The 12,126-nt window shown below is 36.7% G+C and overlaps 1 protein-coding gene across 9 annotated transcripts in view; it reads right to left on the reverse strand.

Moving 5' to 3' along the window:
* FRMD5 (FERM domain containing 5) overlaps window positions 1–12,126 on the reverse strand; it is a 323,173-nt gene that overhangs the window by 181,852 nt on the left and 129,195 nt on the right. The window contains exon 1 of one of the 9 annotated variants that reach the window (XM_040492540.1): window positions 7,752–8,450. The exons of the other annotated variants lie outside the window; for them this stretch is intronic. The gene's annotated coding sequence lies outside the window, so the exon portion shown is untranslated. Of the gene's footprint in view, window positions 1–7,751; window positions 8,451–12,126 lie in introns of those variants that run through there. 9 annotated transcript variants of the gene reach the window in all.

Here is a 12,126-nt window from a genome sequence, read left to right on the forward strand (position 1 = left end):
ATTATTTATACATTGTTGATGAGAATGTAAAATGGTATCAACACTCTGGAAAACAGGCAGTTTCTTATAAAACTACACACAACCCTACCATACAACCTACCAATTGTACTTCTGGGCATTTACCCCAGAAAAATGAAAACCTATGTTCACACAAAAACCTTTACACAAATGTTTACAAAGCTTTATTTGTAGCAACCGGAAAATGAAAACAGCCCAGATATCCTTTAACAGGTAGTGGTTAAACAAGTTGTATTATACCATGGAATATTACTGGGCAATAAGAAAACTATTGGTACATACAACAACCTGGATGAACATCCAAGGAATTACACTGAGTGAAAAACACCAATACCAAAAGGTTACATAGGGTGTGATTCCATTTGTAGGAGGTTCTTAAAATGGCAAAAGTTATAAAAGTAGAGAATGGATTAGTGGTTGCCAGGGAAGAGAGACGGAGAATAGCAAAGAAGAAGGTGGTTATAAAAGAGCAAGAAGATGGATCCTTATGGTGATGGAGAGGCGCTTATCTTGAACGTATTAATGTCAATACCCAGTTGAGATATTGCACTATACTTTTGCAAGATGTTATTATTGGGGAAACTGGGTAAAGGGTACATTGGATCTCTCTGTATTATATCTTACAACTGCATGTGAATCTACAATTATCTTAAAATAAAGTTTAATTAAAAAATAGTTCAGGTTGGGCTGAAGGTAAACCAACCCAAAATGTGACATGCAGCTTTCACATCTATAATATGACGAATATAATGCCTACTAAGGAGAATTGAAAAAATATATATGTAAAGTGAGTAGCTTCTGAAACACAAGGTTTCTTAAGGATAAATGGTAGTTTAATGTACCATCTACCATCACTGAAATGGCTCAGCAACTGCAAACAGCTGGCAATGTCCAGAGGATTTATTATCAAGGACTCCATATTCGTTAAGTCCTTGAAAGGCATATTCATGATACCTAAAACCCATAAAAAAACCAGACCTCCCCTCCTAGTGCAAACTGGGTCCTCTCACTGAGAGACTTCTTCTGTTCAAGAATACTAGAAGTCATAAAAGAATGGATCTAAATAGATCTAATATTTACATGAGTCAGAAATCTGCATGTAAGCATCAGCTATAGCACAGAAGTTTGCAAAACTGGTTCTGGAGTCAGACTGCCTGGATTTGAATCTCACCTCATCCATTATTAACCATGTGACCTTAGTCAAAACAAGGGGTTCTCTGGGCCTCAGCTTCCTCATGTATTATAAGAATCAAAGAGATAATACATATACATTATCTCTGCATAGTGCTCTATAAGTACCCAATAAATGTTAGCTGTTATTAGCAATTAAACAAGGCTATATAATAATTAATTAGTGTGGTCAAACCTTTCCTGCACAGAAGGAATCACTTCAATGTTCCTAACACCTTATCCAACCCTTACTTAAACATATCTGGTGATGGGTAGCTCACTGCTTTTCAAGGCAAGCTATTCCAATTTTAGGCAGCTGCAATCGCTAGAAAGTTTCTCCTTCTATTTTTAATCCAAATCTTTAACTTCCCAACATTAGTCTTGGTTCTGCCTTTTCAAGCTATGAAAAATGTCTGGGCCCTCTTCCACACAAGCCTGTCACAATCTGGCACCTGCTATCTCATCATGTGGTGCTTTTGGAAACTAGTCTGCTCCTCTTAGTCCTGTGACTCAGGACACATCTCTCTGAGCCTGTTTCCTCATCTCAAAAGTTGGAGTCCCAGATTAAATAATCTCTAAGGTTTTTCCTCCCAGGAAGGAAATATTATCCTTTTCAGTCTCCCCATCACCTTGCTGCCTTCCTTTGAGTATGTTGCAGTTGGTTAACGTCCTCCTTAAAATGTAATCCCCTGAATGGAACACAAAACTGACGTTCTGGTCCTATTTAATGCAACTTAATAGAAGCATTTGGGGTTAACATCCTACCACTTTGCTTTATGGTGAGCTTATAGTTAAAAAAATTTCCTGGATCCTTTTGCCATAAAATGCTATCTTCTTTATCCAGAATTGATCTTTGGAATCCATAATCAGGATTATTATATTTATTTCTGTTTAATGTCAGCTTTTGAAGCTCTGTCCCATCATTTCAGCTCATGAAGCTTTGTTTTAATTTTAACTGTGTCAGTCATTCATTGTATTAATGAAGGTACATTGATCATATTCTTATCAGGGAAAAATTAAAAATATCTTTTAATATTCCACCACATATTAATTGCTTATATGTAAAAACTGCTTCCTCACTGTTTTTTTACCATTTTATTTTTTTAAATTTGTATCCAACTTAGCATATAATGCAACAATGATTTAAGGAGATTTCTTAATGCCCCTTACCCATTTAGCCCATCCCCCCCACAACCCCTCCAGCAACCCTCTGTTTGTTCTCCATATTTAAGAGTCTCTTATGTTTTTCCCTCTCCTGTTTTTATATTATTTTTGCTTCCCTTCCCTTATGTTCATCTGTTTTGTATCTTAAAGTCCTCATATGAGTGAAGTTATATGATATTTGTCTTTCTCTGACTAATTTCGCTTAGCATAATACCCTCTAGTTCTATCCACATAGCTGCAAATGGCAGGATTTCGTTTTGATTGCTGAGTAATACTCCATTGCGTGTGTGTGTGTGTGTGTATACACACACACACACACACACACACACACACACCACTTTATCCATTCATCCATCGATGGACATTTGGGCTCTTTCCATACTTTGGCTATTGTTGGTAGTGCTGCTATAAACATTGGGGTGCATGTGCTCCTTCAAAACAGCATACCTGTATCCCTTGAATAAATACCTAGTAGTGCAACTACTGGGTTGTAGGGTAGTTCTGTTTTTAATTTTTTGAGTAACCTCCATACTGTTTTCCAATATGGAAAACTGGATGCACCCGTTTGCATTCCCACCAGCAGTGCAAAAGAGATCCTCTTTCTCTGCATCCTTGCCAACATCTGTTGTTGCCTGAGTTGTTAATGTTAGCCATTCTGACAGGTATGAGGTGGTATCTCATCGTGGTTTTGATTTGTATTTCCCTGATGATGACTGATAAGCATTTTTTCACGTGTCTGTTTGCCATCTGGATGTCTTCTTTGGAGAAGTGTCTATTCATGTCTTTTGCCCATTTCTTCACTGGCTTATTTGTTTTTTGGGTGTTGAGTTTGATAAATTCTTTATAGATTTTGGATACTAACCCTTTATCCAATATGTCATTTGCAAATATTGTCTCCCATTCCATCAGTTGCCTTTTAGTTTTACTGATTGTTTCCTTTGCTGTGCAGCTTTTTATTTCGATGAGGTCCCAATATTTCATTTTTGTTTTGTTTCCCCTGCCTCTGGAGACGTGTTCAGTAAAAAGTTGCTGGGGCCAAAGTCAGAGAGGTTTTTGCCTGCTTTCTCCTTGAGGACTTTGATGGCTAACTGTCTTACATTTAGGTCTTTCATCCATTTTTAATTTTTTTTTGTGTATGGTGTAATAAAGTGGTCCAGGTTCATTTTTCTGCATATCACTGTCCAGTTTTCCCAGCACCACTTGCTGAAGAGACTGTCTTTATTCCATTGGATATTCTTTCCTGCTTTGTCAAAGATTAGTTGGCCATACATTTGTGGGTCCATGTCTGGGTTCTCTCTTCTGTTCCATTGATCTGAGTATCTGTTTTTGTGCCAGTACCATACTGTCTTGATGATTATGGCTTTGTAATACAGCTTGAAGTCTAGGATTGTGATGCCTCCTGCTTTGGTTTTCTTTTTCAAGATTGCTTTGGCTATTTGGGGTCTTTTCTGATTCCATACAAATTTTAGGATTGTTTGTTCTAGCTCTGTGAAAAATGCGCTTCCTTACTGTTAATGTTAGATTTTTTTTTTAGGAAAACCATGTATGCCAACAGAATTTTTTTAATTTAATTTTATTTTTTAATGTTTATTTATTTTTGAGACAGAGAGAGAGGCAGAGAAAAAAGGAGACAGAGAATCCCAAGCAGGTCCTGCACTGTCAGGGCAGAGCCTGATGTGGGGCTGAAACTCACAGAGGGTGAGGTCATGACCTGAGCTTAAATCAGGAGTCGAGATGCTTAATTCACTGAGCCACCCAGGGACCCCTAATGTTGGATTGTTTTTAAAGATATTTCTTAAGAGTTCTGATGTACAAACCAACTGAAAACATGTTTTGATTCTTTCAACTTCATTAGTTCTCTTTTACTGATCTTAAAACCAGGACATAAAGTAGTCAAAACAAAGAGCAGGGTATGCCTCTCACTGTGTTGGGACTGCCTGATGGGAGAGGAACTGATCCATACCACTCTGCAAACATTTGCACCTTCTTCTATTTATAACAAGTAATGAATGCCTTTCCTTTGTTAATTAAATTGGAGATTTTATTTTCTTTTCATATGAAATTTATTGTCAAATTGGTTTCCATACAACACCCAGTGCTCATCCCAACAGGTGCCCTCCTCAATGCCCATCACCCACTTTCCCCTCCCTCCCACTCCCCATCGACCCTCAGTTTATTCTCAGTTTTTGAGAGTCTCTTATGGTTTGCCTCCCTCCCTCTCTAACTTTTTTTTTCCCTTCCCCTCCCCCATGGTCTTCTGTTAAGTTTCTGAGGATCCACATAAGAATGAAAACATATGGTATCTGTCTTTCTCTGCGTGACTTATTTCACTCAGCATAACACTCTCCAGTTCCATTCACGTTGTTACAAAAGGCCATATTTCATTCTTTCTCATTGCCATGTAGCATTCCCTTGTGTATACAAACCACAATTTCTTTATTCATTCATCAGTTGATGGACATTTAGGCTCTTTCCATAATTTGGCTATTATTGAAAGTGCTGCTATAAACATTGGGGTACAAGTGCCCCTATACATCAGCACTCCTGTATCCCTTGGGTAAATTCCTAGCAGTGCTATTCCTGGGTCATAGGGTAGATCTATTTTTAATTTTTTGAGGAACCTCCACATTGTTTTCCAGACAGGCTGCACCAGTTTGCATTCCCACCAACAGTGGCAAGCGGGTTCCCGTTTCTCCACATCCTCTCTATAGTCTCCTGATTTGTTCATTTTAGCTACTCTGGTGTGAGGTGGTATCTGAGCGTGGTTTTGATTTGTATTTCCCTGATGAGGAGCGACGTTGAGCATCTTTTCATGTACCTGTTGGCCATCCGGATGTCTTCTTTAGAGAAGTGTCTATTCATGTTTTCTGCCCATTTCTTCACTGGATTATTTGTTTTTCAGGTGTGGAGTTTGGTGAGTTCTTTATAGATTTTGGATACTAGCCCTTTGTCCCATATGTTATTTGCAAATATCTTTTCCTATTCTGTTGGTTGCCTTTTAGTTTTGTTGATTGTTTCCTTTGCGGTGCAGAAGCTTTTGTCTTCATGAGGTCCCAGTAGTTCATTTTTGCTTTTAATTCCCTTGCCTTCGGAGATGTGTCGAGTAAGAAGTTGCTGCGGCTGAGGTCAGAGAGGTTTTTCCCTGCTTTCTCCTCTAGGGTTTTGATGGTTTCCTGTCTCACTTTCGGGTCCTTTATCCATTTTGAGTTTATTTTTGTGAATGGTGTAAGAAAGTGGTCTAGTTTCATTCTTCTGCATGTTGCTGTCCAGTTCTCCCAGCACCATTTGTTAAAGAGACTGTCTTTTTTCCGTTGGATATTCTTTCCTGCTTTGTCAAAGATGAGTTGGCCATACGTTTGTGGGTCCAATTCTGGAGTCTCTATTCTATTCCATTAGTCTATGTGTCTGTTTTTGTACTAATACCATGCTGTCTTGATGATGACAGCTTTGTAGTAGAGGCTAAAGTCTGGGATTGTGATGCCTCCCACTTTGGTCTTCTTCTTCAATATTACTTTGGCTATTCGGGGTCTTTTGTGGTTCCACACAAATTTTAGGATTGCTTGTTCTAGCTTCAAGAAGAATGCTGGTGTAATTTTGATTGGGATTGCATTGAATGTGTAGATAGCTAAATAGGGTATTTTAAACATAGCTAAACTACCTGTCCTCCTGAGGTGAAGAAGGTAAAGATTATTATGGAAATTTACTGTCATAGACAATTTAACAAGTTTTAAAAAGCTTTAGAATTAGTTATTGCTTGTCTCCATTATAAAAACTTCCATTGAAAAGCTCAGTGGTTTTCCTTTTGTAGGACTCCAGAATTTACCATGTTACATTCCTTTATGTCATACTAATTAACATCCATATGACTGTGTTCAAGTTCTAAGAAGTTCATTTCACTAACTGGATTATGATTGTAAATGTCAGATACTGTCCCTTTCAAAGCTAAAAATGTCCCAAATTTTTGTTAACAAAAAAATAGTCTGTGCTTATTATCTATAAATTATACCTTGATAAAATCTTTAAAATGACAAAAATAGCAGTGCCTGGGTGGCTCAATCAGTTAAGCATCTGACTCTTGATTTTGGCTGAGGTCATGATGTCTCAGTTTTTAAGGTTGAGCCCCATGTGAGGCTCTGCACTGACAGCACAGAAGGGATTCTCTCTCTCCTTCTCTCTTTGCCCTTTCCCTGCTTCTCTCTCTCTCTCTCAAAATAAACATTTTAAAAAACATTAAAAATCAAAATAAAAAACAGTAAAAATTTCCTCTTTCAGGTAAATCTTGGTATTTCTCTCCCTGTTGCATGATTTCCTCTATATTCTCTAAATGCATAGGGATTTTTGATTATTATTATTATTTTGACAGTCAAACTTTACTGACCACCTATTACCATGCTGACATGTTCACAAGAGCAAAAAAGCAAAACATGGACATTAGAATCTTGACCCCCCTCAAACCTTGACCTTGTCTCACTGCACAGTTTCACTCCTGGTTTTCGCTGTAGGTTTTACAGACTGACCCCACTGTTCACAAGAGTCACTCCATGATGGCTGCACTTGGCCTAATCTCAAGTTGATGACACATCCCCTTTCAAGCCATTCCCTCCTCTGGGACCCATATCCTTTAACAGACAAAATGGGTCCTCTCTGATGGCAATTTTTATGAAACTTTTTTAACCTGGTAGAATTTTGTGGTCCATAACAATAAAACATTAGTATGAACTGTGAGCTAGACCATGGGGATATGTAATGACATAACACAGTATCTGTTAAAATGGGATTCTATCTGTAACCTATTCCAGTCAGCACTAATCCAAATGGTATCTATTCTTTAAAAAGAGACAAGAACCTAAGGCCTCATTCTAGAATATCTTTTTCAAGTCTGGGCTATATATCCATTGTAACAAGATTGTCTAAACTGGAAAATGGGAAACAATTAGTCTGCTTTGCAGACAAGTCACTGCATCCTTAGTCCTGAAGCATTATCAAGTATATCTGTAAAATGAGTTGATGAGACTAAATTACTGATTTTCTGTCTGCTCAGACTCATAGGAACCCCCACCTACGAAAGTAATATTGGGCTACATGTTAATTTTATTTCAAAAAGCTTATTTGCTACATCATCTAAATAAAATGTCATATCTTTTTTTTTTTTTTTTTTTCTGAGCTGGAGTTATGGTCCTAACCATGATTTTCCTCATGTTGACCAGAAGTCCTGCTCGGCTTTAATAAAATTAGGAAACAAATGCATTATTACTTAATCAATGTAGAATAGTAAATCTTTCAAAATTTGGAGGCCACGGGAAACAAAATTATTAAAAGGATCTTTGGCAAAGAAAAAATGGTAATCACAGAGCTAGATCACTGAGTATATTTTCAGCTAATAATTACTGTGTACTTACCTGTGAAAGGTTTTCCTCTAGGTCTGAGGGTTATAGGGATAACATTGAGAGGTCCATGATACAGTCCAATGAAGGGGATGATCTCTTAGGTGCCTTCCATCTGCAATATGGAAGGTCTACCTATATGTTAAGGGGAAAGTTGTTTGTTGTTGGTAGTGCTATTTTAATTTATGATTTTCCCCTCAACTGTAGTTAGGCTATAAGAAACTTTTAAAATTTCCTCACAAAGGGCACAAAACTCCCTGCCTGCTTTTCATAATAATGTCAGTTTTTATGCCATCACCAACCATTCCTACCTAGGTCTACATATCAGAGATCTAGAACTTATACCATTAGCAACCAGGAGATGGGAGTATCGGGGTCTTTCTTGAGGCTAAGGTCATAGCAAGGGTTGGAAAAGCTCAGGATGATGAATAGCCAGCTTCTCTGTCCAGGCCTCAGTACAAGCGAATCTTGATGGGAAAGTATGATTCTTAGGTCCTGCATAGTATAAAATAGAACATGTTTGCTTCTTGTCTCTGCATAATAAATCTCTTAAAAACCACACAGCCCTTGGAAGGTTACTAGACATTGCTGGTTTGATACAGAGCCATCATTCGTCAGCCCAGAAAATGTCATCTCCCTGGCTTAGAGAGTAACAATTTTAAAGTATCGGATGGGAAATGAGGTCTTAACCAAATAGACCTCAAATTGCAAATTCTAAAGTGGTGTCAATTTTAATGGAGAATAAATAAATCACTTCCAACAAGATGCATCTTAACCCTTGAATAGCCATAGTTTATCACAGATATTAAAGGATCTAAGTTCTTAAGCCTCCATTTCCAAGCACATAGTTTAAGTATTATAAAAGAACAAGTATTTCTCCTATTAATTTAAGTAAGCTCTGACCCAACCTGCTTTTTTGACACCTGTAATAAAAAACATTCAATGGCAAATATACCTAGATGATGGTATAAATACAGAACACTATCCTCTTTAGACAGTACTTTCCTTTTACATAGGTTCCACTGTATCGAAGGAAACAAGTATATATGCATCCACCTAAGCATTCAGAGTTGTCTCCCCTGCATGTTCCCTTTTAGACCCATTTCTTCCATAGAAATTCCATACGGAAAGGAGTGAGCCAACTCAAAAACCAACTGTCTAAATTCAATTATTCACTCCCCTGGTACGAGAGTAGGAACTTGTGAAAACACAAGTCCCAACAGGCAGAAGGAAATAATCTGAAAAATGAAAAGCTCTATGAACCAGTACAAAGGTTTCCCAGTCTCTGGGTGTGAAACAATTCCTCGTCAAGTCATCTCTCAGTCTGAGATGCCCAGAAATAGGTTATCTGAGAGTAGCCCATGCTTGTTACCAGAAATCTCAATTCTAGCCGTTACATATACTCTTAGAAATACCCAACTCATCTACATGGCTGGCACATATTTGCTCTTGGATATAGACTGCTGTAGAGAAAAGTTGTGATGTCTGAAATCACAACATTCTTGTCCTGATTCTTTCCCCAGAAAACATTTCTTTTGCTCACTGTCGCGGAACATTATTCCTGGGGAGATCTATAAGCCAAAGATGACAGGTTACAGCATATCCATGTCAATGGGTAACTGAACACAGTTTAGGAGTCAACTGTCATTACCTATCATGGCTTAACATTCAAGTCAATCAAAGAAGGTACCCTCTACTTAGAACACACACACAACTATTTTCCCTTTTCTTCCTAGGAACTATGGTGTACTATTCTGGGACAGGAAATATTACTAGAATGGCTGAGGTTCTGTTTGAGAAAAATCATTACAGAGAAATGGGAATTTCTTTACACATTCTTAAATATAGGAGGAAAACATTCAATTGCATTAATCATCAAAAATATTAATCAAAACTATACAAGGCTGCAAAAAAATGACAAAAGGCCATTTCTGATATATTAAATTGGCAAAGTTTAGAAAGGCAATACTGTTTTTGGCACAACTTTTATATTGGGCATTTTGGCTATTTGTGCCAAAAATTTTACAATGCTTGTAACAACTGACTCAGTAATTCTACTTTAAGGGCATTTATTTTAAAGCAATAATCAAATATATATATATAAAGACTTATAAACACAAATGTTCATCCTCAAATAATAGGAAAATCTATTTTTTTTATAGAAATAATAGTCCAACAATAGGGATTTGGTTAATAAATTGTGGTGTATCCATGAGAGAATACTATGTAGCTATTTTCTAAAAAGGACACATTCTGCCATATCCTATATCAATTACTATCTCTGGCATAGTGTGATAGGAACAATTAAGAGTTTCTTTATAATATTTCCAAAATTTTTGAAAATTTGCAAAAGCATACTGTTTTTATATGAAGAAACAATGATTTATAACAGTAACAACTGCCTTGAGTACTCACTTTGTGCCAGATTGAACAGATAAGCGTTTTTTCAGTATCTCATTTAATCTTTACCATAATCTTATGAGGCTGGGTACTATGATTAGCACCATTTGAAACTACAGAAGTGACAGAGTTGGGACTTGAACACAGATCTAATTCCAAAGCTTGTGCCCTTGACCACTTTTAACCACTAAGAGATATCACATTTCTGAGTTACTTTTCTTGGAACCAAGTTTTCCAAGAAGCACTAACACATCCAATTTCATATGGAAAGAGAAAAATAGCAAATAAAGAGTTTGGAATTATTCCATACTAAAAGGACAAGGAATCCTTTATGAATCTACACATAGCTTGAATTTGGGTAGGGTACTGTTTCTATAAGCCTATGATAAAAGTGACACATGTCTAAATTCATCAAGCAAATTGGAGGAGTGGCCTCAAATCTCTACAGCACAGAGTTTCTACACACTTAGTTCTCTTACACTGTCACATGTTATTGATGTTAAGTGATACTTGGTGGCAATCATGATAAAGCAAACTTCAGTGACAAAAACCCCATTCACTTGGGTTTTGCTAAAATTGGAGATTTTCTATGATCCAGAGGATTTAATCAAGCTTTAAGCAATGATCGCCCAGTCAGTATGCACTCAGCAAGTCCCTCAGTCCTCTGATTTTGGGGCAAGAACGTGTTTTCACATGGATGAGCCATTCTTGGACACTTATATGAGGAACCATCACACATATTTTAAAGGAGTCATTCACATCTTTGAAAAACAACCTACACATGATCTCTATTTGAATGTTAAGGAATAACCTTAAATATATTCATGGGAAGTATTTAAATGTGTTCTTTCAAAAAAATGAGGTATTGTATGTTTCTTGTACTGAGCTCTATAACATGGTAAAATGAATAATTTCTCATTCATTTTTGCCTTTTCCCACTGCTATTGTAGCCAAACTAGATCAACCATGCAGTGAGCCCATCAACTATTTTGCAATAACTTATCATAAAAAATTCAAATGGCCAAATTGGACTTCATAGCTAACAGACTGTCTTAAATATATCAATTAGATAGTAGTAAATATCCACATAATTTGGAACTTACTGGAAACTAATCATGTAAAACTGATGTGGTTGTCGCCTTTTATGAGCAAATGATATTCTGTAGTAGATTAGTGACTAACTTCAGGAGAAAGCTGGCAAGATTAAACTTTCACATCAAACCCTATGAAGATTTACCTTGTCTAACTGTGAGTGTGAAGTCTGTAGGTAGTCAGGCTTAACCCAAAGGAAGACACCATAGCTGGACTCTAACACTCCACCATTTTCCCAGGATAGATCTGATTTTACTCTACGTGCTAGAGGGGATGCAAATCATTTCTTACATATACTGTACCACAAAGTAAATGCTCAGATAAGTAACTGCAAGATTAAAAAAAAAAAGACAGTGCAGCAAGCTCAAGTTCAAGGCCAAAAGACATTTGATGATTCAAATAAGTGAAAATATTGATAGGAAAATATTAACTTCTCACTTTTTAACCAAAATGACTCAACAGAGTCTAGAAAATTTTAAAATGTGATCATCACTAACAAATATAGTAAGTACTCTTCCTTTGAACAGAGAAGGGGGAAAACTAAGTGGCTAGATGTATTAAAGTAACTAAGTGAAAAAAGGTTTCTTCAAATACTGCCTATTACTGGACACGGAAAAGTGGGCATGGAAATTTTTAAATTTCATTAGGAAATAATTATAAAATATCTGCTATGGAAAGTAAGCCTATGCTAGGTTTCATGAAGGTTATGAAGATGAGAAAGTTTTAAAGTTATCATGATTTATGTATCCTTAAACAAAAAAAGGTAGCCAGTGAAGATTTAGGTTAATTTTCTAGCTTATATAGTACATGCATATGTTATATACTATGGCAGAAAATCCCCTAAGCTATCCATTTGCAAAGCAAAAAATAAGATTATTGAGAAAACAGGAGCAGAATG

Source organism: Herpailurus yagouaroundi, unplaced genomic scaffold, assembly GCF_014898765.1.
Source record: "Herpailurus yagouaroundi ecotype Mexico unplaced genomic scaffold, PumYag 184, whole genome shotgun sequence".
Classification (NCBI taxonomy): domain Eukaryota; kingdom Metazoa; phylum Chordata; class Mammalia; order Carnivora; family Felidae; genus Herpailurus; species Herpailurus yagouaroundi.